This window comes from Tenrec ecaudatus, chromosome 2 (assembly GCF_050624435.1).
Source record: "Tenrec ecaudatus isolate mTenEca1 chromosome 2, mTenEca1.hap1, whole genome shotgun sequence".
In the NCBI taxonomy this organism is placed as follows: Eukaryota; Metazoa; Chordata; class Mammalia; order Afrosoricida; family Tenrecidae; genus Tenrec; species Tenrec ecaudatus.
In genome coordinates this window covers 156,601,515-156,625,637 of record NC_134531.1, presented here as the reverse complement: position 1 = coordinate 156,625,637, position 24,123 = coordinate 156,601,515, and the positions used below count along the sequence as shown (strand labels likewise).

General features: G+C 39.7%; 1 pseudogene; it reads right to left on the bottom strand.

Annotated features, from left to right (window-relative positions):
• Positions 1–23,295, bottom strand: LOC142440157 (heterogeneous nuclear ribonucleoprotein D-like pseudogene; annotated as a pseudogene).
• Positions 23,296–24,123: the final 828 nt, after the last annotated feature.

Here is a 24,123-nt window from a genome sequence, read left to right as displayed (position 1 = left end):
CTAGTACAGCTGGTAATTGATTTGGTGATTGCCTCCCCCTCGAGATGCCTTCCCGTCCGTGCTCTGTTGGCCACTGTAGTCTGCCTATCCCTGTCCATATCCAGAGTTTCCATGGTTATACCCAGTGTAATCATCTCCGCCATGGCCACTATAGTTTTGATCACCACCAGAGGCACTATTGTAATTTCCATATCCTTGATCATAATAGTTATTAAACCCTTGGTTCCAGTTTTGGCCCTGACCTCGTCCACGACCCCTAGTACCACCTCGACCATCAGCTGCAGCACCCCTTCCTCCTTTCGGCTGCTGTTGCTGCTGCCTATACACCTCTTTGGGCTGTGCAACTTTGATTTCACACTTCCCAGAACCAATTTGGTGGTATCTGCTTTCTAACAGCTTCTTTACTGTGTATGTGATAAAGCAAAATCCTCTTCTCTCATTTGTTTTTGTATCCATGGGAAGTTCAATATTTTCAATCTCTCCAAAGGCTCCAAAATATTCTTTAATCTGTTCTGAAGTATCTGGGCTCAATTCACCCACAAAAACCTTTTTGGGGGGTTCCTTCCCCTTTAAAGCTTTGGCCCTTTGGGGATCTATCAATTTTCCATCCAGTTTGTGTTCTTTCAGTTCCCAAACCCGTCATCCTGCTGGTTCTTGCTGGCGTTTATCTTGGAACCCTCTGTGAATTCCTCCATGTTGCTGTACTCATTCATGTCCTCCATGGTGGCGGAGCTGTCAGCAGCGGGGTGCTGGCGCGCAGACCGAGTCGAGGTGGTGGCGGTAGCGGTGGCGGAGCGTTGTATGGAGCTGGATTTAAAATGGCCGTCCTTGGAATTTTTTTTCAGCTCTTCGACTTCATCCTTTCTTCCATTTACTGTTGTTCCTCTGTGATTAATAGTTTCAGAGTCTCTTCTGACATCCACTTTGTTCTTTTCTTTATTATTTTAATAACCTTTTGCTTTCCTCAGGAATGATATTCTTGATGTCCTCCAACAGCTCATCATGTCGTTGTCATTAGTGTTAAATGTGTCAAGTTTGTTCTTGAGATGTTTTCGAAATCCAGGTGAGATTGACTTAAAATCATGATTGGCTTTTATGAACTTGTTATAATTTTATGCAGCTTTAATGTAAACTTACCTATGAGCAATTGATGGTCACACAGTGATTATGTCTAGTTTGAGACTGCTGCCCAACTATATAAGAAAATGGAACCATGTATCTCTTAGGTAGGGCAACCCATTTATCTCCATAGCTATTATATAAATAGATTTTACACTGTGCATCCTGTTTCCAAATATTTTATGTCAAATAATCATATATATATATTTTTTTTTAATTGCAGTGGTATATCAGCAAGCAACTTCCATAAAGTCGGGCTGGGTTCAAGCTGGAATAAGTGATTTAATTGTGGATGTTAGATGGATCTTGGCTAAAAGAAGAGAATACCAGAAAGATGAGTACCTATATTTTATTGACTATATAAAGATATCCAACTGTGTAGATCATAATAAATTATGTATAACTATAAAGAATAAGAATTTCAGAACACTTGATTGTCTTCATAGGAACCATTCTTAGTCATTTCAACAGAACTAGGGAATACTGCACTGTACAAATTAGTTGACTTTCAACTATTTTAGGAGGTAGTTTCTGAAAAAGAACAATTGGTGCTGAAGGAAGGAATTTAAGCTTCACTAAATGTATTAGTCAAAAATAAGGCTCCAGAAATTGGTAGAATACCAATTGAAATGTTTCATCAAGTTTATTTGTTTATGCCAAAAAATTTTGGAAGACTGCCACTTGACAACCTGACTGTAAAAGATCCATATTTATGTATTTCAAAGACAGATGAGTCAACAGATTTATCAAATTTTACAATAATATAATCAGTCTCACATGAAATAAAAAAGTTTACTGAAAATCATCTAACAGTACGTTGCCAGAGATTCAGGCAAGGTTCAGAAGAGGACACAGAACAAGAGATATAATTAAGGAAGTTAGATGGATCTTCGTGGAAAGCAGAGAATATCAGAAAGATATTTACTTGTCTTTGATTGACTATGCCAAGACCTTAGGCTGCATAGATCATAACAAACTCTAGATAGCTTTAAGAAGAATGGGCATTCCAGAACACTTCATTGTACTTATGTAGAATTTGTATGTGGACCAAGAGGCAGCTGTGTTAATAGAACAATGGAATAGGGCGCTGTTTAAAATCAGGAAAGGTCTGTCACGATTATATACCCATCCCAAAGCTGTTCAATTTGTAAGTGAAGAAAATAACCAGAGAAGCTGGACTATATGAAGGATGTGGTTTAATGATTGGAGGATGGCTTATTAACAACCTGTAACATGCAGATGGCACAGCCTTGCTTGCTGAAAGCGAGGACTTGGATAAACCAGTCCCTGGAGAAGAGCACCACGATTAGTAAAGTGGAGTAGCAGCGACAAAGACCAAGGCCCACGCAGTGATGGAGTGACACAGAGGCTGCCACAATGGGCTCAAGAATAGGAATAACTGTGAGAACAAAGCAGGACCAGGTAGCATTTCCTTGCTTGTGGTTGGAATTGACTGGATGGAACATAAAACAGGGAATATTGCATGGGTCTAAATTATGAAATATGTGTGTGGATAAAGATCAGATCCTTTTATCATATTTATTGAATCTGTTGACATAATAATCCATGGAGCTGGCCTATATGGTGAAGATCAGGGCTTCACAATTGTAGGATTCATTAACAGCATGTAATATGAAAATGAGCAGAAAGTGAAGAAGACTTGAAACAATGATAGCCTACGGTATGGATTACAAAGAAGACAAAAACCTTCACCATTGCTTATTGATCGATAAGCAACATTGTGGTAAATTGAAAAAGGTTCATATTACCAGGCAGTTCATTCTGCTCTGGTTCACAGTCAATATCCACTATAACAACAGTTCAGAAACCAGATGATGTATTGCATTGGAATAATCTGCTGTAAAATATCTCTTTAAAAGTGATGAAAACCAAAGATGTAACTTGGAAGACTAACGTGTGCCTGACAATATTTTCAATCACCTCATGCATACAAAAGCTGTTGTATGAATAAGGAAACCCAAAAAACAACTGAAGCTCTTGAATTATGGTCTTGATGCAGACTATTAAATGCATGGTGGACTATCGGAAGAATGAAAAAGTCGATCTTGGAAGCAGTACAGCCAGGATTCTCTTTAGAAACATGGATGGCAAGGCTTCGTCTCAAGTACATTGACTGTGCTATTGGGAGTGACCATTGTCTGAAGAATTGACATCAAACGTTGTAAGGAAGATGGTAAGCAAAAAAGAGGAAACCCTTCAGTGAGGTCTATTGACACCGTGGGGGCAACAATAGGCTCAAGCACAGCTGTGATTATGAAGATTGCAGGACTTGGTAGTGTTTCATTTGATGACTCACTATGAGTCAAAACCAACTAGACAGCACTTTGCAACTGTCTTAGCCAATGTTGCAAACTCTTTAAATAGTAACTGGAACAGGATAGTTGTCTGTTTCACAATTTCATAAATCCCAGACAATTTTTCTTTTCTGATTCATATGCAGTTTTCCTCTGGGCTGTTAAGTAGAACTTCAGTTTCCTTTCATGTAACTCTTTTTTCATGGACTATCTTTGTCACAGGACTTAAAAAAAGAGGAGCTGATATCACAGGGATCAAGTACAAAGATAATTTTTGGAAAATGATGATGGCAACCTCTGTACACGTTCACTTGATATAATTGATTTATGGATCATATATCTGTAAGAGCCTCCAATAAAATGTTTTTAATGACATGTGGAATGATAGATTTGCATCAAATTTATGGGAAGAGAAAAATACCTCTAATGAAACATATTTTTTACTAACTTGACGCAAAAGTAAAACATAACACTTTCACTCACCACCACTGATAACCAGCCACGTGGTCAAATTTAAGTGCAAGTTGAGTGGGGAAATGAATCCCCTTGTTGGGTTTCCACTCTCAAGCAGTGCTTATATATTCTAGCAATGGACTATAAATTGTGTGGAAAATTAGGCTTTATGACTGCCCAATAAACTTGCACACCATTTCCCTCACTTTCGAGACATACTTCCTTGCTCAAAGGAGATGGTCTTGACTATGCCCAATCACTGCAAGCAGCACAGCACTGGTGATTTCAGGAAGCAGGATATGTGAAGTCCTACACATTACAATACTTATGACCCTTTCCCTATCCTCACACTCAATACACAATAAGGCCATCATTAAAAATACAATCGGAATTCACACTTCAGTCCCGAAAACAGAATAATGAGAGATACATGGAAATATTAACATATAATACTGATACAAATCTATTGACTTGGCCTGGTGAAAATCCCTGAGCCTGTACTATGGGACTTCCTTTGTTCAGGCTCTTATTCTGTTGTATGCATCAGTTATCTTTCTGATTTTCTTTGTATTTCTTGAATCTACCCTGTAATAAAATCTACCTTTCTTCAAGGACAAATCTGTGGTTGAGTTTGGGGAATATATTTCCTTTGGTAGCTTTATTATTTTCCACACCTATTTACTTATGGTTAAAGGTCAAGAGCTTAAAGGTCATTTAACATTACAAGATTTTAAATCTGGCCTTACGGTTTTTCTAGAATTACAAATACTTCAAATTCTAGAAGGATTCTGAACTCTTTCCTCTCAGCGTTTTCTCCATATGCTGGAAAAAGTGTCCAGAGTCCATACCTAGCTATGATTCAGAGGGAATCTTTATTTCTTCCTTCTTGAATTCTTTTGTAAGCTTAATGCTGGCTGTCTTATGGTCATACATACAATAAACTTAGGTATGTAGGTAACACTTTTAACATTATAGGACAATTGTAAAGCACTTTGTAAAAATCATTTTATTGGGGGCCTGTACAATTCTTATCACAATCCATCCATCCATCCATTGTTTCAAGCACATTTGTTGCCATCATCATTCTCAAAACATTTGCTTTCTAATTAAGCCCTTGATATCAGCTCCTCATTTCCCCCCTCTCTCCCCACTTCTCCCTCCCTCATGAACACTTGATAATTTATAAATTATTATTTTGTCATTTCTTACACTCTCCAATGTCTCCCTTCACCCACTTTTCTGTTGTCTGTCCCCCAGAGAAGAGGTTATATGTAGATCCTTGTAACCAGTTCCCCCTTTCTACCCCACCGCCCCTCCACCCGCCAGGTATGGCCACTCTCACCACTGGTCCTCAAGGGATCACCTGTCCTGGATTCCCTGTGTTTCTATTTCCTATCTGTAAAATGCTTTTTTTTATCGTAGTAAAATACACACAATGAATTTTGGGTATTTCAACATTTTTAACTTGTAAATTTTCATGAATCCAATTGCCTCAATCCTATAGTTCAATCATTACTTACATGACTTGCAGTGTTTCCCCTCAATATGAACAGAAACTCTATGCAAGGTAAATGACAGCTCTTTTTCTTCTTTTTACGCCCATGGTAGCCGCTGTCTGGCTGCCCTGGTCAAAATGAGCTGCTACAAGCAAGGTCTGTGATTGGAACCCACCAGCAGCTCCCATGGAAAAAAAAAGAAGACTTTCTACTCCTATAAACAGTTACAGTCTCAGAAACCCACAGCAACAGTTGGACCTTGGCCTTAAGGGGTCACTATCAGTCGGAACTGACTCAATGTCAGTGAGTGTAGGATGAGTATAATCACTGTCCAGGTCTGATCTCTCTACATTTGTTTATTGTTAGGGTTTCATACTCATGCGACCCTTGTCACTTGTGACTTGGTTCACTGAGCATAATGTCTTAATGATTCATCTGTGTCATGGCATGTATCGGGGGGTGGGGTGGGTGGAGGGCACTTCCTGTCTCACTACAGCTTTTTAATATTCATGTGTATGTATATATATATATGACATTGTGTTTATCCATTCATCTGTTGATGGGAACTTATTTTGTAATTTTTTATTGTGAATTTAGTGGAGGTTCACAGAACATATTAGTTTTCCTTTTAACAATTTATATACATTTTGTTTTATGTAATTGATTGCAATCCCCACAATGTAGCAATTTATTCCACTTCTTCCCTGTGCTTCCAGTTTTCATGCCTCTTTTTTTCCCTAACCCCTAGGTTGATGGTTCTGAGTCTCCTGGCCCTGTGTTTAGTCACCTTTTAAGTGGAGAATATATAGTACTTGTTGCTAAGTGTCTCTTTTTAAGTTTTATTTCTTGTATTTGAGGGTCAAGAAGCAAATAGTTTTTCATATGTCTGAAGTTTCAGCTTCTTGGGGGTGTTTGATTTTGTTTTTGATATTTATTTACAATTGTAAATTCTTGATTATGGGAATGCTTTTTCTTATTATATAATGCTAAAATGATAATGTTAAAGCATACTTTCATTCTGACTCTTTGAATGTACCCCCCACTCCCCAGCCTGCACTTTCAGGTTCTTTGCATAAGTCTGGTTTTCAACTTAGCCTTGTGTAGTAGTTTTAAAATGTGCCATCTGAAATGAGACTCAGAATGTGACTCTGAAATGAGACTCAGAATGCTCTTCTCAGCTTTCGTCCTCTTAGTATACCCCTTCTTGGTATTCAGCCACCATTCTAGGTGATCTATTCAAAAGTCCCCAAATAGACCAGCCTTACTGGGTGTTAGAATCTACAGATGATTACATGTTCCTGTCATTCAAGTCATCTCAGCTGTGTGAATCTTCCTAACTGAAGTCCCAGACATAAAGGAATGGAGACAAACTATTCCCTATCAACTACCCCGCCCTATACTCAGAGAGTACCTGAGCATATTAAATAATTGTTGTTTTACACTACCAATTAAGGTCGGTTTGTTATGCAATGTTAATAACCAAAACTAAATTTTAGACTTGGACATTTCATTTTGCAATAACAAAAAGCTAAAATACATGTCACCTGCTTTGAAGCTAGTAACATTTGGTGGCAACAAGAAGTCCAAAGGGCGTTGGGAAACTCTTAATCAGAATCCTGGTGAATTTATCGGAGACTATTGGTGAGAGGACTTACAAACAAAGCAGAAAGCTGAAGAAAAGAGGACATCATTTTTAATTTATAAGCAAAAGTCTAGAAACAGGCCTAAAGTAACATGGAAATTAGGAAATAATTCTAATTGATGCACATATCTTAAATACATAAAGCGATTTCTAGATTGCATTTTGAAAGTAGAAATCATTTTATCACAAGAAACAGATAAAGAGATGAGCCATCAAAGGGTGCTTTCATGTCCCTTTTCACTCATGGAAACACAGAGGAGTTACATGGGAATGAAGTCAGGTGAGTAAAGTGTGTGGGGCAGGAGAGGCGTGCTGTTTTTTGCCTCCAAATTGTACACTGAGATGGCTGTGTGAGCAGGTGCATTGTCGTGGTGGCAAACCAGTTCCCCTTCTGCCACAAATCAGGCCTTTTTATTGCACACTGTTATTAGATCTTTTCAGAAGCTCTGAAGAGAAAGCTTGATTAAGAGTCTGACCTGGTGCAACAAATTCCAAATGAACTAAAAGTTGACATTATGTTCATTTGGGAAGTTGGTGGACTTCCATTGAAATTGCTTTTATGAAAAAAAAATCATTGGGCATTAGCCAGAGAAAAATCTACCCTTTAGATCCCATACAGCTGATTTTTCTGAGCAGTGCATACCTATCTGATATTATTGTTCACTTTTAGACCTATTGTTTGTCTTTGTCCAATGGAAAGTTGAGCTCTCTCCAATGAAAACAAAGAAGAATGACTAATGGACCACTTCAAGCTTAGCCTCCTGTATACTAAGACCAGGACATGAAATGGTGACAGCCACCACTAGCATTCAACTCTATGGTTCAGAACAAATTATGGATACCCTTGAGAAGAATGGGAGCTCCAGACACTGCATAGTGCTCACGCAGAACATGTACAGGGATCAAGAGGCAGTTGAGTGAACAGAACAAGGGATTACTGCATGGTTTCAAATCAGGAAAGGTGTGTGACAAAGCTGTATCCTCTCACCACATAGTCAATCTGTATGATTAGCAAATAATTCAAGAAACTAACTTATATGAACAATGTGAATCGGGATTGGGAGAAGTCTTATTAACAAGCTGTGATATGCAGAAGGCACAATCCTGATTGCTTAAAGTGAGGAGGACTTGAGGCACTTGCTGATGAAGACCAAATATTGCAGCCTTCCTTCCTTATGAATTACAACTCAATGTAAAGAAGACCAAAATCCTTTCAACTGGAACCCATAGAGAACATCATTATAAATGGAGAGATGGCTGAGTGTTAAGGGTTTTGAGTTGCTTGGATCCACAATCAATGCTCATGGAAGCAGCAGTCAAGAGATAAAAAGGTAAATCGGCTGCGTAAGACCTCTTAAGAGTATTGAAAATAAAAAGTATACCATATGTATTCAAGTATAAGTTGACCCGAATATCATCCCAGGCACCTAATTTTACCACCAAAACTGGTTAAAACTATATGCTGAGAAACTTGGCTTATACACGAATATATACGGTACTTTGAGATCTAAGGTGTGTCTGATCCGAGCCATGGTATTTTCCATTTCCTCATTTGTATGTGATTGTTGGATGTTGAATACAGAAGACTGAAGAGTAATCCGTGCATTTCAATTGTGGTGCTTCAGGAGGATATTGAAAGAACCACAGACTGACTCTTAAGAGAATAAACCAGTTTGTATTGAAAAAAATATGCCTTCAGTGCTTGCAAGGATTCATCTGAAATACTTTGGCTATGTTGTCAGAAGAGACCAGTGTCTGGAGCGGGACATCGTGTTTGGTAAAGCAGGGAGCAGTGAAAAGAAGGCCTTCACAGAACTGGATTGACACCGTGGCTGCAAAAATGGGCTCACGCACAGGAACATGATCAGGATGGTGTGTTCTGCTGTGCAGCAAGTCGCTATGGGTTGGAATAGATCCGTGGCACCTAACAACAACAACCAATAGCAACCACTCAAAAGGAATTTAAAAGAAGGTACTGAATTGAATGGGAGGAAAAAGTCGAATAAAACTGAAAATAATTTTTAAAAATCAGATTTACTGGTATGATGGAGAACCCTACGATTGTGGCCCTCAGTCATCCTTCAAGGCTTCTTTCATTTCACGGACACTAGAGCCAAAGTCTCCAAATTCTAGTCCTTTTATGACATGCTCTGTTGAGACGGTCAAATCTCACTGTCTTCCGAAGATATTAGGTGCAGCAGTTCAGCACCAGGTCCCGCACATCGTTAGGCACACAGACAATGGGCAGAGTCCCTTTGATCACAGTTCTGGGTACAGTGAGCGCATCATTGTTGCCAGTTGAGGAAGCCATTGTACATTCCTCTACATGTACTCAACTTTTTATGTAGTATGTGCATGTTTCCAAGGTTTTGAATACCTAAAAGAGGTCATGATGATTTGAGGAAGTTCTGTTTTCTAATGGTTACCATCATAAAAGGAGAGGATACTGCGAATCCGTTTTTTAAAATGCTACCTTGTTCACAGAAACCTGTGGAGCAGAACTTGATGGGACTACTCTGTTCAGCCTCCGAGGTTGTTACCTACACAGATTCTGGCTTTCAATGGCTTTGCTGAATTACTTTAAAACATTTTGTGGAAAATTTTTAGAGCCACAATTGATCACATTTTCTATGAGTGTTTTGATAGAGCAGATGCAACTAATCCATTTGTACTTTTATCTCTTCATTTCTTGAAAACCTATTAATACTAGATGGCAGAGTATGTACACAAAATGTAACAATACATAATTAAGTATACTATATCTATTATATCGAAACTCATGGCCTAATAATGAGAAAAGGCATTGATAAAATTATATTTGAGATATGTGTTCATATTTTAAAAGGCAGGTAGATAGAACTACGAAAGGTTTAATAAACAGGTTAGATTTAGTTGGAGTTAGGAAAAGCCTCCATATTTTAAAACTAATCTGTGATCTGTCATTTTTGGTATGATTCAGAAATTTCTGAAAGCAACTTCCACACTTCTCATTCTTTACCTCTCCAGAGTTACAGGCAGAAATCTAACCCAGAGGACCATTCCCAGTTCCAGCCTCCACCCTATTCTGTTCTGGGTTGTGATTCACAAAATGACACAGCCAGATGTCGCTGCTTCCTCTGCCTATTGCCCAAGATAGAGCATCAGTCCTCGCATAAAAGTAAGCACTGGAAATTTTTTCTTCCACCCAACTCCTCCCTGGAGTCTGCATCTTGAGGGCTACCATGGGGTAAGAGCTGAGATAAACAAATCAGTCTTCCTTCTTATGCTCATTGACTAAATGCTGTTCTACTTCCAGTTGCCACACGTTGTTTGCTTTTCCCATACATATTTGGTTGCAGAGGAAAAAGAAAAATATTCTAAGTTCTGAAAGGGATTTGAGATACTTTATAAAACATTCAGCTGGCCAGACTACCCTCAGAATCTGTACCAGAGCACGCATTCTAAACTCTGAATATTGTTAAAGCAGGGACTAATTCCTTTTCAAGGGAGTTCATGTCATTGTAAAACCATACAAATAGAAAATATCATCTTATGTCTATACCTGTCTCCTGAATGCTTCTTCTCAGTTTTCCAATTCTCTCTCACCCAGTCACTGCCACGGAGGGATGGCGACTCACAGTGTCCCTGTGGGACCGGGTAGAATTGCCTGGTGGGTTTCTGAAATGATGACTATAGATAGGCATAGATAGGTCTGGCTGTACCATCTCCAGAAATGTGCCATCAAAGAAGAATTCTTCAATTTCTTGTAGATGGCTTTGAACTTGTAGTTACTGGAATTGATTCAACTTCAACAACTGAAGTTTCTAACTCATCTTCAGTAGTATGATCATGACTAACTGCAAGGTCTTCTAATTCATCCATATCAGAATAATCGGGCATATATTCACTTCCTATCATGGGAAAAATAAATATTGTTATCAGAATAGTTTGAATAAGAATATAATTAAAATTTTATGTTGTAAAATAAAAAAATTTAATTATAATACACATTTTATTTACCAATTTAATCCATATTAGCATCTGGTTCCTTGTCTGAGTCTGTACTGCTTCCATCTAGGCCATAAATTCTACGTTTTCCATAAAACAAATCACAATCCATGCTGTGGTAATTTTTGTCACAATCGATACAAATGAAACGAAGTCATTACCTTTCGAAAAAGCAGAAATATATAAGAAATATAATGTTTTTATGAGTATTACACCTTTGACATAAAACTGTAGTTTTATCAGCATATACTAAAAATATCAACACTAAAACTTCACTAGATTGAAAATTATCATAAATGCACTGAATGCCAACGACCACTTAACCTCAAATGCACCATCGGTCAAAACAGGTGCCACTGTTCAAGCATTTTGCCGCTAAAATGCGTGACTAGCAACATGCGTTTGTACTAGTGCGACGATTTTGTCAACATCGTCGTCAGCTCCCAAAACTTCATAATTTCGGTTCCAGATATGTTTTAATTAAATGTTACGATAATGTCGCTCTCGGCATTACAGGGTTAAAGTTTTGAAAAGAAAGGATGTTACTTTGAGGGCCACAGTATGCCTGGACCAAGCCCTGGTATTTTCAATCACCACATATGCACGTGAGAGTTGGATATTGAATAAGGAAGACTGAATAAGAATTGATGCATTTGAATTAATTTGCTGGTAAAGAATATTGATTTGTTGCACAAGGAATACAGCCAGATATTGGGACCTCACTTACGTAGTTTGGCCATGTTGTCAGGAGAGAGCAGCTCCCAGAGACGTACAGCGGGCTTGGTACAGGAGCGGACCAACAAAGAGGAGGAAGACGCTTAGAGATGGTTTAACACTGTGGCTACAAGAATGGGCTCAAACACAACAAACAATTGTAAGCATGGAGCAAGAACCACAAGTACTTCATTCTATTGCACCTAGGGTGCCCATGCACTGGAACCAACTCAACAAGACCTAACAGCCATAGCAACAGTCATATATACATGTATATACACATATTAGGACATACATGTTCTGCACATAAATATGAAGGGTACCCCCTCCAAAAAACTGAATTTTCTTCAACCTTATTACCTTCAAAATGCTCTCCATTACACTTCATACATTTGTCAAAAATGCAATTTAATTCTTGGAAGCATTTTTTAAACTCATCTATTTAGATGGCTGACAGAACCTCCCTACTTTTTTTCTTCACCTCATCTTTACAAAATCGCTGTCCTTTCATGTTCCTCTTCATTCGTGGAAACAGAAAGAAGTCTCATAGGAACAAGGTCAGGTGAGTGAGGAAATGGGGCCAGAGAGGCATGCTGTTTTGGCCGAACTCTGGCCCACATAGAAGGCTGCATGAGCAGGTGCATTGTAGTGATGGTGCAAGCCAGTCCCCTTCTGCCACAAATAAGGCCTTTTTTGTTGCACACTGTTATAAAAATTTTTCGGAACCTCTAAATAGAAAGCTTGATTAGCAGTCTGATCTGGTGAAGCAAACTCCAAATGCTCTATGAGTTGACATTTCCTTCCATTTGGGAAGATGCCGAATGTCCAGAATGAGGTTTGTCATCAATCGACATTTCAGCTATTTTGAAACAAGAAAACTACACATACACTTGAGTTTTTCCCACACGCTGTCCTTGTAAGCTGTGTTCAACATCACAGCAGTTTCTGTGGCATTTTTCCTGAGCAGGAAACAAAATTTCACAGCAGCCGCTGTTCTCTTAAATCGGCCATCACAAAAAAACAAGGTCTGAGCGAAACTGCCTTTATGAAAAAATTCACTGTGACCATAGACATCCTTCCCAGGCGATAACACTGGGTGCACTAACACAGACCAAGTTGCTAGATTCTCGCCTAGTGGGGGGGAAATGTATACTGGGAAAGCTCCCCCCAGCAGAGATTTTTTCAGTTTTGGAGGGTACTCCCCTTGTGTGTACATATATGTGCACACACACACACACACACACACACACATATATAAAGAGATTTTTTAAGCTTTGGGAAAAATAAAATGAAAAGATAATACAATTTCTCCATGACTTTTATAAAGCAGCAACTCACTGCCATAGACTTTATCCCGACTTACAGTGAGCTTATAGAACAGAGAAGAGCTACCCATGTGGGTTTCTGATGCTGTGAATCTTTATGGGAGAAGAAAGCCTTTCTTTTACTTGTGGAAAAACTGGTAGATATTCCTGCTGACCAGGTGATGAGAAGCCCCAGTTACTAGAGTCTCATCAGTTACTAGAGCTCCTTGGTCATGAGATTTTCCCTCCTGTACTTTGGACATGATCTCAGGAGAGAACAGTCCAGGAGGACATCATGCTTGGTAAAATAGAGGTCAATTAAATAATGTACTCTATCATAAAATGACACTGTTGTCTCTAAGGTGCACCAGAGATGCATGAATGGATTTAGGGCTTGCACTTAATTCTAGCTCAAATCTAAGAACAATTCGTTCTTTTTTTTATTAGAAGATCATTTTATTGGGGATTCTTTGAACTCTTGTTACAATCCATACATTGATTGCATCAGGCATGTTTGTATATATGTTGCTTTCATTGATCTCTAGACATTTACTTTCCATTGAACCCTTAGTATCAGTCATTTCCACCCCACCCCCGCCACCTACCCTCATACCCCCTTGGTCGATTGTAAATTATTAGTATTTTCATACCTTACACCGACCGCTGTCTTCCTTCCCCCATGTTTTCTGCTGTTCCTCATCTGGAGAGTGGTGTGTGGTTATGTGTTGATCATTGTGCTCAGTTCCTCCTTTCTCCCTACCCTTCAGGTATTGTTATTCCCACTCCTGTTCCTGGATTCCCTGTGTCCTGAGACTCCTTCTCTTTTCTATACCTGTGTACATGTTCCAGTGTACTCTGAATGGAGAAGCAGTACTTCTTGGAACTGATGAACCTCCTTGGGTTTGGTCTAACCTCCTCCCGACTCCCTGTACCTCTACCTGAATATTGTGATATAGGTGGCTTCTCTTCTATACCTACTGTGCTGATTACACTTACATCAGGGGACTCATGCTATTTACTGATCCACTCATTTACCGATGGGAATTTTGTTTTTCTCCAACTCTTTGTGATTGTGAATTGAGCAGCAATAAACATTGGAGTGCAGACTACTGGTTGTGGTTTCTTTCTTACCTTTTCTGTATATATTCCCAGGAGAGGGATAGCTGGGTAAGAGGGTAGTACAATTTCCATTTTCTTTAAATATCGCCAGATCTCTTTCCATAAAGGCTGTACATATCTACAAGACCACCAGCAGGGGAGGAGAGTTCCTATCTTGTCACATCTCCTTCAGCATTTCTTTCTCTCTGACTCTGATTTGGGTGAACCTCAAGAGTGTTAGATGGTATCTCATGGTTTTTCTGATTTGCAGCTCGCTGATAGGTCCTGATCAGAAGCATTTTCTCATGTGTTTATTGTCCATATGAGTCTCTTCCCTAGTGCAACTTCTTTTCAGTATTTTGCCCACTTCTTCAAGGGGTTAACTATTTTCCTCTTTTTGTAAGCAAAAAGGGTATTGTAGATTTTAGTAATAAGTCCTTTGTCTGTTGTATCATTGCAAAAAATCCTCTCTCAGTCTGTGGGTTGCCTTGTTACCCTTTTGTACCCTGGGCCATGGTTGTTAGGTTAATCCCAATTTTTTCACTAATGGTCCTGATGGTTCATGATTTTACTTCTAGGTCTGTGATCCACCTTGAGCTTGTTGTTGTGCATGGGCAAGGTGGCATCTTGTTTTACTTTTTCTACATATGCATATCCAATTTTTTTCTAGCACCACTTGTTAAATAGAGTGTCTTCCTCTGTTTTGGGGGCCCTTGTCTAAGACCAGTAGTTCATATGCTGATGGTTTTATTTCTAGGTTTTCTATTTTTTTCCATTGGTCTGTGTATCTGTCATTATGCCAGTATCATGCTGTTTTGACCACTGTGACTACAAAGTAGGTGTGAAAGTCAGGTCAAGCAAGCTCTCTGTCTTTGTCCTTCTTCTTGAGGAGTTCTCTGCTAAATCTTGCCTTCTTCCCTTTCCATCTGAAATTAGTAGTCAGTTTTTCCAGTTCTTTGAAGAAGGTTGTTGGTATTTGAATTGGGATAGCATTAAACTTATAAAGTGCCTTGGGTAGGATTGACATCTTTACTATATTGAGTCTTCCAATCTATGAGCATGGGATATTCTTCCATTTGTGGAGGTCATTTTTGGTTTGTTATAGTAGGGTCCTGTAATTTTCCTGGTATAGGTATTTTGTTGTTTTCCTCAAAAAATCCCTATATATTTCAATCTGTTCTTGGCTATTGTGAAGGGTAGTGCCTTCTTGATCTCCTCTTCCATGGTCTTGTCCCATGTACACAGAAAACCAATTGACTTCTTAGTTGATCTTGTATCCTGCCACTCTTCCATATTTCTCTATTGTTTCAGTACTTCGGTTGTGGAGCTTGGGGATTTTCAATGTACAGAATCACATCATCTGCAAATAGTGATAATTTCACCTCTTCCTCTCCCAGTCAGATACTTCTGATGTCCTTTTGCTGTCTTATGTTGTTAGCTAGGACCTCCAGTACAATATTAAGTGGAAGTGGGAACAAGGGACATCCTTGTCTAGTCCTCTTTTTTAATGGGATTGATTTTATCTTTTCTCCATTGACTATGATGTTAGCTGTTGGCTTCTTATAGATAGCTTGTATTAATTTGAGGAATTAACCTTCCATTCCTATCTTCTTGAAAGTCTTAATTAGGAATGGGTGCTGAATATTTTCAAATGCTTTTTCTGCATGTATCGATATTATCATGTGATTTTTATACCTTTTCTTAACAATGTAGTATGTAATATTGATGGATTTTCAGATGTTGAACCATCCCTCCATCTCTAGGATTAACTCTAGCTAGTCATGGTAGATGATGCATTTTAAATACTTTTATATTCTATTGGTTTATATCTTGTTAAGGATTTTTGCGTTTATGTTCATTAGAGAGATCAGTCTGTAGTTCTCTTTTCCTGTGGGTTCCTTGCCCTGTTTGGGTATCAAAGATGTATTGGCTTCGTAAAATGAGTTTGGGAGTTTACCATCCCTTTTAACACTCTGGAATACTTTGTGGAAGATCGGTGTCAACTCTTCCTTGAATGTTTGGTAGAATTCTGTGAAGTCATCTGGTCTGGGGGCTTTTTCTGTTGGTAGCATCTTGATAACTATAACTGTTTCCTTTTTGCTATGGGCTTGTTTAGGTTCTTGACCTCTATCTTGGATAGTGTAGGGAGGGATTGTTTTTCCAAGTCTTTGTACATATCTTGCACATTGTTTAATTCATTAGAGTACAGATTTTCATGGTACTTTGTGATTGTCCTTTTAATCTCATTGGGGTCTGATGTGATTCCTTCTGTTTCATCCCTCATCCTGGCTACTGATGCTTGCTCTTTCCTTTCTTTGGTTAGGTTTGCCAGCAGTCTGTCAATTCTGTTGATCCTTTCAAAGAACCAGCTTTTTGCTGCATTGATCTTTTGCATCATTCTTTTGTCTTCCAAGTGGCTCAACTCTGTTCTGATGTTTATTATTTCTTTTCTTTTGCTATTGGAGGGGTGGTTCTGTTGACTCAGTTCTAGCTGCTGGAGGTTTTTGAGAGTGTGTTGGACATAAGTCCTCCTTTTTTATTTATGCACTTATTGCTATCAAGCTACCTCTGATAACTGCTTTGGCCATATCCCATAAGTTTTGGTACATTGTATTTTCATTTTCATTAGTTTTTAGAAACTGTCTCAATTACTCTCTAATCTGGGCCAGTACCCACTCATGTTGCAGCAGTTCATTATTCATCCTCCAAGTGTTTTCCCTTGTTTTTTTCTGGTCATCCTTTTATTGCTCTCCAGCTTTATGGTGTGGTGATCTGAGAAGGACATCTGAGAAATCTCTATGTGCTTGAATTTACTAAGGCTTGACTCGTGTCCCAACGTGTGGTCTGTTTTCAAGAATGAGCTTGTGCGTTCATAAAGAACTTAAAAAAAACCTTTCCATGTGAAATTAAAAATGTGATTTTTTTAAAAATTTGGATGGAATGTTCTATATATGTCTATTGGATTTGGATGGAAAACTCTATAAATGTCTATTGGATTCAGTTGCCTACCATGGTGGTGGGTAGGACAGCTGTTTAGGCAGGCACTGAAGCAATTCAATGGTCAGTGGTGATGGCAGGGAGGCCTGAGAGACTAGAGAAAGGGTGGCTGTATATATGCCCCTTGGGTGATTTTGTCTGGGCTGTCTGGGCCCAATTTTCCACCTTTATTATTTATTATTAATACCATTATTGTCTTGTGTTACCCCAATAAAGGAAAAGTATAGGGGAGGCCTTGCTGCCATAGGAGGGGGTGTTGAACAAAAACAGGAGAAACCCCACAGCCACTGGTTCCGGTGCCAGCGGAGATTTGCCACAGGGTGGAGTTTGTGGGCACTCATGGGGTTAGCTGTGGAGAACACAGTATGACTGCTGAATAGCTCCAGATTCAGCACTAGGGCAGTAGAGGGCCATTGTGGTAGTGGTGGACTTGTTGGGGTCTAAGGTGGTAAGGCCAGCATGGGCCAGAGAGCTCCCCAAGCTGGATTGTGTTCCCCTGGGTTCCAGAGCTCGATTAGATTTGGGGGAAGGATGCCCTCTGGACCAGGGACGTACTCTCCACTGTTCTGTTCATGCAGACCAGGAGGGGCCCACACAGCTATTATCTGCCCTGCCAAAGAAGTGGCTTGCGCCATGGTGCAGCACGCAGTTGGTGGGTGCCCAGTCAGGGACGACCTGCGCTGCTGGTGGAAGTGGAGCATTGTCCTGCCAGGAGGGGCAGGCACAGCTAGTAGCACCGCTGCTGGGGAAGTGTCAGGCAGGAAATGGTTGGTGCCACTCAGTGCAGGCTGGGAGTAGCCTGGGCTACAAGCTAAAGTGTCCTGGAAGTGGCAGGCACTGTGTTCTATTGACTCGGCAGCCCGGGTCGTACAGGTGTGGGCATTTACTGAATACTGTAATCCACAGAGCCGCAGGTAATCAAACTTACTTCAGCTCAGGCCCTGGGCCCTGGGCCCTGGGTTGTTGCTGGGAAGGTCCAAGACTTGGCGGTGGAATCACCGCCTTGTTGAGAGAGAGGGACTATGGGAGAAGGGATCAGCTCCCCCTGAGGGGTGCCACATGTGAACAGCTGTTATGTGGTAGTCAAGCTGCAGCTCTGGGGAGCTCGGCACCAGAGATGTACAGTTAATGGGGTGGCAACCAGGCCGAGGGGTAGTGTGGACTCTGGTGGTTGATGACTGATTTGTGCTGCAGCAGTATGTCCAGTGGGAAATCCCTGTTCTAAGGGCACCGATCTCTGGGGCTTTGGAGCAACGTAGATGCAGAGGAGTGCTGTCTCCTGAAGAGGGGGTGTGCCTTGGGTCTTCTTGGGGAGTTGTGCACTCACCGAATCCTCTCACTTGTCCTCCTGGATACCAGGCTCACCAATATCTGTGGAGCTCCCCATATGGGCTGCTTACTGGCCATCACCTTGAAGCTCCCTCCAGAACAATTAGTTCTTAAGGCATGTGAGATAGTTTATTGTGCCAGCCTGGCTGATAAACACATGTGGGATCAATTGAAGGGCGGAGAGATGAATGGCTCGACCAGTCTCCCCTTTTGTGTCTCTCGCTCTTTGATCATCAGACCAGTGTGCAGCTGCCTTGCTTGTTCTGTGCATCAATTTGCAAGCTACAGTACCTGTGGGACACTAACCTGTGGACTGTGTCGCTGTAATTTAAGGTCCCTTTAAGACCACATGATTGGAATCAACATCTCTTGAGCTGAGGACTGACTGTTGGTGACCTGCCTTACTGTTTGCTGCCTGTGCCGGGATAGCCTAGATCTCTCTACAGAGGACTACCTGGCGGCCCTTAAGACTTGATGGACTGCCAATGTCTCACAGCTCTCTCATGGGAGTGAGTTGCAATGAGCCATTTGTACTGCTTTATAATTTAACTGTTCACTTCTTGTATGATATATCTATCTATCATATATATATAATTAGCAATCTGGTTTTGTCTCTCTAGAGAACCCTGTCTAACACAGCATGGTCCTGCTCAAAGCTCAGCCTCCTGAAGATATCACTTAAGATATGAAGATATCACTGAAGATATGAGTGCTATAGCCATGTGTTAAGAGCTAGATGGTGCCTTGCTTTCAGAAAGCATAGTGTCTGGGATCTTAGAGGCTTATTTTGAAATAAACATTCATTGAAGTGAGGCATCAGCTAAATCCACAAGGAAGAAATACACAAGTCTGTGTGATACAATGATTGTAAATAATATACCTACATACTCAAGTATAAGCCATGCTAATATCAGCTGAGGCACCTAATTTTACCACAAAACTGCATTTAAAATGTGCTGAGTATAAATGGTATACACAGTAATCCAAATCTAAAGGCTGGAATGGCTTCAGAGCTTAAATTGTGAGCACCTGTTTTGCTGGATGACAGTGGAACCCCAAAATCCGTTTGCAGAGTTGACACGTGGATTTAGCCTCCCGTGGATCCCCTCTGATCATAGGGAGGGATGTGACTATCCTCAGAGAGAGCATTGTAACGTCAATTACAGCAGACACGATTAGGTCAAAATGAAATACTTTTGCGTTTCATCTCCCTTTAGACCTCTTTACAACCTGTATCCATTAAATAGTGAAAAGTGAGTTAGCACCTAGTGAATCCCCTCTGACCATGGATCAGGGCTATGAATAGCTTTAGTAACATGCAAAATGCATTGGGCAATGGATTGTTGATGATGCAGTTATTTTAAATGTTAGCACTCTTACCATACGATCTTCCTTATGATGCATTTAAATTTGCTTCCATTTTCAATATTGTATGCTTTCTTTTGTATTGGGTTTTCCATGTTTTACTTTGTCATTATTGTTAGTTTTGTTGTCTTGTTTATTTGTTTTTAATGTTTTTCTGTATATGAAATCCAGGAGAGGTTAATCTATAGAGATAATAACTGGATTAATTGTCCCTTGGGAATATGTCAGAGCTGGTTGTGGGGGAAATGGGGAATTAATAACTATGAGTACAAAAATGAAGAAGATATTCTAAAATATCTTATTAATGTGATAGCACTGTTGAGTTTTATGATATGTATATCATATGCCTCCAAAAACAGTTTAAAATATTATAGATCAATGACAAACAGGAAAACCCTCCATAAGATGGATTGACAAGTGACTGACACAATAAATCAAAGAGCATCAATTGTATGGATGGTGTAGAGTCAACAGTGATTAGCTCTGTTAAATATATGAGTCAGTATGCATCAGAATCTCACATTCTGGAATATAACAACTAGAAATGTTTGTGTGTGCATGCTACTGCCACGTAGTCAATTCCAACCCATAGAGACCCTATAAGACAGAGTAGAACTTCCCCTATGGATTTTTGAGTCTGTATGTCTTTACAGAAGCAAACAACTTCATCTTTCTTCTGGGAAGTAGCTGCTGGGTTTGAGCAACTGATCTTGTGCTTAGAACCCATTGTCCATCCCACAGCGGCACCAGCAACCTCTGTGTGTGTGTGTGTGTGTGTAATTTCATGTGTGTTTGTTTAAGTCAAGAATAATTGCTATTAGCACTCCCATTCATACATGTATGAGTTTATTTCAAACAAAACAGGTCTAGTATCAGTAGATGGCTACAGATAAATTTTCTCAATAATATATTTGTCTTAATCCCATTCAGGTGCCTTAAAAATTCCATTCTAAACAGTGGCTTCAGAGACGATCTGCTTAGTCAATGAAATTCGAGATAGAGACATCAGCTCAGAAATTAGGGTGACTATATTATATTTTTTAATTTTGAAGAGTTAATCTTGATAGATTTTTTTTCCAAAGGGGAAAGGACAATCATGAGGCTTATTAGGAAAAATATTTTTGGAAAACTGCTCAGATGATAAAAAGACCAACAAAATTACATCAAGGAAATTTTTCACCAATGCCCTAGCTTATTTCAGGATAGTAGGGCTTGCTTATGGAAAAAAGTTATTTTGGAAACTTATTCTATCTTCCCTACAAGACTGATCCTGCTCTTTCAGATGTTTTCCCCCATCCCCCGCCTCAACTCAAGTGATAATGTAAAAGGAATAGGATTTGAGTCTCCTGAGGATACCCAAACTGCAGTTGTCACATACTATAAACCAAAGAGTACACAATTCTCTGGGGGCAGGTAAGGGAGATGGAAACAACTGCCTCAGAAAGGTATATACCTAGAGGGAGAGCATTTCAATAAGTATGAGCTTCATGTTTTTATAATTTTGTTTAATAAATGTATCTTTTATTTTCTAGCAATGCTTTTAAATTACACATGTTTTTATATATGTGTATACATACATAAATCATTATAAGTAGAACAATGTAGGTCTATTGATTAAATCAATATTGATTTATATTCCAACTCCCTTTGATCCTTTTCCGCACTAAATCTACTTTAACATTACAAGTTTTCACTTTTTATCCTCTTGTTTTCCTCTTTCTTCTTGCTTCAATTGCTTGTTGTGTGCTTAGATTTTCTGTGCAAAACAACTTTTGTGCTTTAGTTTCAAACTGTAACATCAACAGTAGACATTTAAAATTCCAAAAATAAGTGGACAATTTTCTGGGTAAAAATATTAATTAATTTTATTACTCTTGGCATTTTAAAACCATGGGAATTTGGTAAAGTTTAGATCCACACTTGCTCAGATAGAGGCTTTTTATACATACTTCACTGGGGGTGGGGGTGGGGAGTTTGCTCCTTAGGCAAGTGGGTCAGGACCATCACTTTCTAAAGTTTCAGCAAAGCCTTTGGGAAATGCTGATGGCCCAAAGATGGTAGCTGGCGATGCACTGGCTGGTCTGACTCTTGCCTGAGATAAAGTGGACGCTTTTCTTCCTGTTACCTGGTAAAGTTGCTGAAATGCATCAGTCTGCAAAATATAAGTTGCTCCTTGTCCCCAACTTTATTCTCCCCTCAATTTGTGACCAGCTTGGCTGAAGTATTCATGTTTCTTTGTGTGCTCGCTAATAATTGTCAACTACTCCTTGTGTGAGAACTTATCACTAGATACAGGCTGCATGGCAGGGAAGGTATATAAAGCTGCCTCGAATAAAATGCTGCACCTGGCATGTCTATTGTTTCAGGAATCCCCACACCTCAACTGCATCCCGTCTTCTCTCTCAATTTTAAATGCTCTCCTTGCTCACCATGCCCTTCTCATACTCATTCAATTTGTAAGATAAGAGCTGATCTTGACTCATCTTACATTCATGTACTAGAGTTTCAACTTCTCATTACTTTTCCAAATGATACTTTCTCCTAAATATAACACTGTAGTCTGTTACTCAGGAACAGAGTACCATGGATACAATATAGTTCAGAGTTGAATGTGTTATCTCTGTTTTAGCACAAGTACATGAAATTCTATGTTAACTTGGATTATGCTAACACTCCCCAGGAGCATCCCCATTTAAATATCAGAACACCACGTTACCTGGACTGTATAAACCGGCTCAGAGGAAATTCACTCTTCAATGTTCTGCATGCATTTTTAGAAGCTGTATTCTAAGGAAAACATTTTAGTTCATTTTCTACCAAAGAAAGTAACAGTGATCTTAGAACTCGGTTATGCAATCTTTTTCTTAAATGTGTTTCCTCTGGTATTGACCTGTTTTTTTTAAATGGAAGTCTAGCAGACATCGAGTAGAACTGCCTGCTCCATTTGATTTGCAAAGTTTTACTTTTAATTTTGCATCCTTTATTTTATTTTTAAAACGCTTTATTGTGATTTAAGTTAAGGTGTACAGAGTCCATCATCAGTTCTACGTTAAACCATTTATACACATTTTGTTTCAACTTATCCATTGGAAGCCCCTTAAGGACCCATCGTTAGCCCACATTCTCACAGTGGTCCTTGTTTCCATTCCTCCCTCTGTCTTAACAATCCATCCTCAGATAATGCTGCTCTATTGATCTTAAATGGTTAATTATTCTAACGTGGAGGAGAATGTCCTTCCAAACCTGAAAGGTAAGAGCCATAATGCAAGGGGTCCCACCAGTCTCTTTGTGGCCTGGAAGCCTGGCCTCTTTTGTGACTGCGAGTTCTCTTCCACATTTTCCGCTGGCTGTCTTGGGTCTTCTAAAGCGAGCCATCTCAGAGCCGTTGGATGTGGTGTCTGGGCTTCCTTCTCTAATTCTAGTCGTTCTGTTCTCAGGGGTGTGGAGACCAATGGTTGCATGGTCCACTCGTTCATTGCACTAATTGTTCCATGTGACTTTCAATTTTCATCTCTCCTCTTTCTTCTAGGCAGGGAGAGGTCAATATTAGTACTTCACATGGCTGCTCACGAACTTTTAAGGCCTGAGCACTTACCTGGCGAAGTAGGATGTAAAATATTGTCTTTGTGAACCATGTTGTGAAAGGCTGCAATCTTTACCGAAGTGGGCAGCCATGTCTCATTCTGCCTGAATAGAATTCTGTCTGAATAGAATTGGGAAATGGGCTTGGGCAGTAATAAGCAGACTGACACACATAAAACATTATAAAATATTCAAGTAATCATTATGAAGAAAAGATGTATTTAAATGACACTGATATGAACAATGCAAATGGTGTACCATGTCCTTTGAAGTGGGGAAATTCAAAGCATACTCTAGATTTGGCTACAATTTACAAATCTGATAAAGCTGACTGCTGACAATGTGCTGAGCAACTGAAATGCTCCAATAATGCTCATGGGAAATTGCTACTAGTATGAGAGACTGCTTCACTACTACGAAGATTAACGTGCTGAAGAAAAATGTTGGCAGTGTGGTGGTTTAGAGCTCAGCCCAACAGCCACATTGGCTGTTTCAGCTCAAAAAATGTGCTGAAAAATGGGTTCGGCGTATACACAGGTCAGTGGTACCCCAGTGAGGTGTAACATCTTGAGGGTGATTGCCGTTCCTCCACTGTTCATTCAAAGCCCCGCATGCACTGAAGGGCTTTGAATGTTTGTTTACTCATATCTAACCAATCAGAGCCATCCTATGACATGGACAGCTCCAGTTCGCAGAAGCACCCGTAGTGATTCACTTATACC